Consider the following 5,000-nt stretch of genomic DNA (forward strand, 5'->3'; position numbering starts at 1 on the left):
GCGCGAAAGAGAGAGAGCGCACGAGATGCTCCGCCTGCCTATAAACCAGCCTGGAATCGCTTGTAGGGAGGTGCCCGAAGTCGGACGAACGTTGAGGTCGATAGGCAGGATATTAGGCAGCATTATTTCTTCCCACATTAATGTTAAGCTATATTGTAAAATTACCGCCTACATAAGCAGAAAGCATGCTCCATTTCAGCCTCTGCATTCATTCTCGCTCTTGACAAAATGTCAAACCACAAAACAAAACGAAAAACGTACGCGTTACATCGCAGTGAGAACTAACAGGTTCATTTCGAGTTTTGATTGTAGGCTACAGGCAGGCGCTGCTGCACGATCAAAAAAAGCTACAGAAATATTTAACTTAATCAAAATTAAGTGTTGCATTTCTTTAAGTAGCCTAACTTAATACAACATGTTTCCTGACGATATATGGCCAGTGTTGTTTTAATGTTTGGATATTAATTGGATAGGCATAGGCCTAATGTTTGATGAAGTAAGACAGCTGCCAATGACTATACACCCTGACCACCCACCTCTCTCTCTTTCTCTCTCTCTCGCTCTCTCTCTCAACATCTTAGCTTATTTATAAGCCTTTTCCCTTGGTGAACTAATATCCCTTATTTCTCTGTGTTGTGTTTTGATGTCAACACCTGGGAACAGGTTGCAGTGGTAGCCTATATCTGCAACATCATTCAGCCTTGTAAACCTACAAAATTAATGCAGGCAGGTAAATGCAAAAAATATATTAATTACAAAGTATATATATAATTTATTTTCATATAATTATTATTATTATTTTCAATTTTTTTTGTGTGAAATCGTGGGGCATATCGAATCGTGGGTCATATATCGTGATACAAACCGAATCGTGGGTTGGGTGTATCCTTACAGCCTTAACACACACACACACACACACACACACACACACACACACACACACACACACACACAAATACACATCATCACAATGTAGCACGTTCGAGCAGTGCACACACACACACACACAGACACACACGACACACACACAAAAACGTCATCACAATGTAGCACTGCTTCACTCTCTTGTCACCAAGGACTTCATTTCAGACTTGAAATATATTTCGCGTTATTATGTCAAGTAGTCCAATCTGCTGGGAATCGATTCGGGGACTCACACACACATACACCCATGCACGCACACGCATAGGGATTGAAAGTCCCGGCCCTTAGTTTCGCATTTCACGGGACCTTAGCTGACCTTCTAATAGGATGGAAGCAAGTAAATATCTTCTGATTCCAGTCATTATACGCACTGGGCTACAAATATGCTGTTTAAGGAGCTAAATATAGATTATTCATGCAGAAATATAAATATTTTGTTCCGAGGTCGTCTGCATGAAAAATTTGAAGAAACACACCCTTCTAAATCGTTTGGTGTTTCGTATGAAAAATGATACAAAAGTATCAGAAACAACATATGTGAAGCTCGTGGCACAATTCAAAGGGGATCGAAATATCATTTTAATACCGCCATTGGATTACATGCTAAAATTGTCCGCTAAAATGCTGAGGTCCCAGGAAATCGGAGGATGTGACGTCACTTCCAAGCCCTGCCCTATACAGTAGCTTTACCAGAGAGAGTCGAGAGAGAGAGGTTCCATTGGCCCATTGTTTCCTGGTTCTATTATGGCCCCCCTTAGGCAGACCTAGGCAGACCTAAGGACTGTTCTATTCATTGTAGGAGCATTATGACACGGCCCTTTAGGCAGACCGGAACCTGGTCGCGTTAGGTGCCCATAGAAACCTATTATGTTGGCATATCTCTATATACTTAAAGAATCTCTGGCTTTACTGAACAGCTGGTCCACGGGTCTGCAGTACTCCTGATTCACCCCTGGGCAGGAGCTAATTTGTGGCAGGCAGGATTTTTACATTCTGAATATGGGATTGACACCTCTGTGTAGCCTATGTATGTCGTCACAACTTCACCCGGTTTCACAGTCTTGACCTTGCAACCAAGGCCTCAACGTTCAGACTCAAACAAAGCATCATGCTCTGTATATTTTGCCATACTACAGTATCCGCAAGTAGCCTAAAAAAAAGCCAACATGTTTTCCCATGATCTGTGCACAATAGCATGTGTAGCTGGAAGGACTGGGGGCGGGGGACTGTAGCTCATCAAGTAAACAACAGCAACATAGGGCTGGGCGATATGACGAGACATATCGTGAGGACGAGAGAAACGTGTCTATCGTGACCTTTCTCCTCTATCGTTTATATCGTGATAAAAAAATATTTTCATTATTACAGCTAATACACATTTTAATATAATTTCATCTCATAATATAGCCAGTTTATGATTGTAAACATGTGCAAAAAATAATTTTAAAACTACTTGTGGGCCAAACTAGGCTATTTTATTGTTTTACTCCCATGATTTATTTCTGGTCGTATGCTGTCGAGAGAGCGCACGCAGCCTATTCAGTCTGTTTGACTCAAACTTTGAGTCTGCAGTCACTTCTCGATTGGCGCCCCCTAGAGTGCAGTACCCGGAAAAGTGTCTTTGCCACTGCCTTGCCAGCTAACGTGACGAGCACCGGGCAGCAAGCGTGCGAATCATGGCTGGAAAAAGGCGTTGGACAACTTACCAAAAATGAGCCAACTAGATGCTGCGGTGAAGTTTGGCATTCCTACCTGCGCTGTTTTGTAGATTCTGAGCACGAGACTTCCCCCCCGAGTCCCCCTCCCCCTTGCGCTTCTGTGAAGCGCATCTCTCCTACACAACCTCTGCTTTGCAATGTATCTCGAAAGTAATGGAATTGACACGTTCCGCACGACGCACTATGGGCTACACATTTTGGCCGGTGATGAAAACAGTTATAAAGCCCTTCGTGCACTTTCACTGGGACTTCTCGTGAGCACATCGTTCTCTGAAATGTTTAACTTGACCCTCTGTAGCCTACTTGGAAATCCACCACCATTTTTCAGCAGAGGTAGGCTAAAAGTTAAAGTGACTCGATGCTATGATGCTGCGCATGCCATTGAGTCCCAAACAGTTAGGTTTGACTTCTGGGCATGAAACGGTTTTGCAAATGCAATGCCCTTTGTTGTGTTCACTGATATATTGGTAAAAATACAACAAACAGAATTGTTCCTCGACAGCAACCAGCGTGAGTCAAGTGATTATTGGGAAGCATAACGTGGTTGGGGACAACGCTGGTGGGGACGAGAGCAAGCAATAGGCTATTGCGTGCTGTTTATAACAAGTTCTTACATAGGCTATTCACAAATATTTTCAGCTTTGTTCAGTTTCATATTAGGCCTACTGGTATTTTGTAACATTAAGTAGGCCTATTTAAAATGCGCTAATATAATTTACTGACTAATTACAGTCATTTTTTGTCAGACATTTTGTTCAGTCACATTTTATTTTGCCGGTCATTCATGCCAATGTCCGGCCACAGTTGGCTAACGTGAACCTTGCTGTTTATGGCCGCAATTTGCGCATTTGTGGTGTTCTTGGTTCGTGGGACTCTCACATTGGGAAACGAGATGACCGGTGAAAACAGGCGATGAAAGTTTTTTTTCGACCCTGTCCGACTGTTTTTTTTTGTTTTGTTTTTTTTTGTTTTTTATTTAAGGCTATATCGTGATACATATCGCTATCGTGATATAAAATAATCCATATCGTGATATACATTTTTGTCCATATCGCCCAGGCCTACAGCAACAACATTACATTATTCATCTGGGAATTTAACAGCAACTTCAAAAGACCAGAAAACACATTTGTTTTCCTTAAAGACACTCTGCAATATTGTGCAACACTGATGAAACCTGCTAGGCTTGGCTTGGCTCGGCGCGGGGGATCACTACCATTGGTTTGCTAATGTTTGCTATTAAAAATGTCAAGGATTGCATCGTGTGCGGATAAACTGCCGGGCAAAACATTGGATTGATTTATTATGGCACAATGTTCGTCTTTGTTAATCTTTTAATGAGGACCGTCACAGAACACAATTCCAATGCCTGTTACAGATTACAGATCCACATATCTACACCCATAAACACAAACACAAACATAAGCAAAATCACACCCTGAGTGGAAACCAGATGCATGATGGACAGTAGAAAGTAACAGATGGAGGAAGGACAAAAACACTGAGCTTAGGTGTGTGCACACAACAAAATAGAGAGATACATAGAGAGAATCATGGAGAGACAGAGAGTGAAAAAGAGGGAGAGACAGGAACAGAACCTGAGAGAGAGAGAGAGAGAGAGAGAGAGAGAGAGAGAGAGAGAGAGAGAGAGAACAAGAGAGAGAACAAGAGAGAGAGAGAGAGAGAGAGAGAGAGAGAGAGAGAGAGAGAGAGAACAAGAGAGAGAACAAGAGAGAGAAAGAGAGAGAGAGAGCGCACCATAGAACACGAGAGAGAGAGCAAGACAGAGAGAGAGATGTAGTCACTCATACTGCCCCCTTCTCGTCTCCTCCATCCTCCCCTCCCCTGCCCTGCCCTCTCCTCTCCTCTCCTCTCCTCTCCTCTCCTCTCCTCTCCTCTATTCCCCTCTCCTCTCCTCTCCTCCCCTGTCCTCTCCTCTATCCCCCTCTCCTCTCATCCATCCTCCTCTCCTCCCCTGTCCTGTCCTCTCCTCTATCCCCCTCTCCTCTCCTCCATCCTCCTCTCCTCTCCTCCATCCTCCACTATTCCCCTCTCCCCTCTCATATCCTCTACCCCCCCCTCCTCTCCTCTCCTCTCCTCCATCTTCCTCTATCCCCCTCTCCTCTTCCCTCCTCTATTCCCTTCTCTCCTCTCCTCTCCTCTCCTCTCCTCCATCCCCCCTCCTCTCCTCTCCTCTCCTCTGCTCTCCTCTCCTCTCCTCCATCTCCCTCTCCCCTCCCCTCCTCACTCATGGGGGAATTCATTATAGTACAGCTAGAGGCTGCTTGCTAATGCTTCTTCAGTTGGCAGTACGGTATATTAACTTGTTTCTATTAAGGCAGCCAAACACCAGGCCCA

General features: G+C 44.0%; 1 protein-coding gene across 2 annotated transcripts in view; it reads right to left on the bottom strand.

Annotated features, from left to right (window-relative positions):
- Positions 1 to 5,000, bottom strand: part of glrx3 (glutaredoxin 3) — a 24,244-nt gene that overhangs the window by 7,205 nt on the left and 12,039 nt on the right. The gene's annotated exons all lie outside the window — the stretch shown is intronic.

This window comes from Engraulis encrasicolus, chromosome 17, assembly GCF_034702125.1.
Source record: "Engraulis encrasicolus isolate BLACKSEA-1 chromosome 17, IST_EnEncr_1.0, whole genome shotgun sequence".
In the NCBI taxonomy this organism is placed as follows: Eukaryota; Metazoa; Chordata; class Actinopteri; order Clupeiformes; family Engraulidae; genus Engraulis; species Engraulis encrasicolus.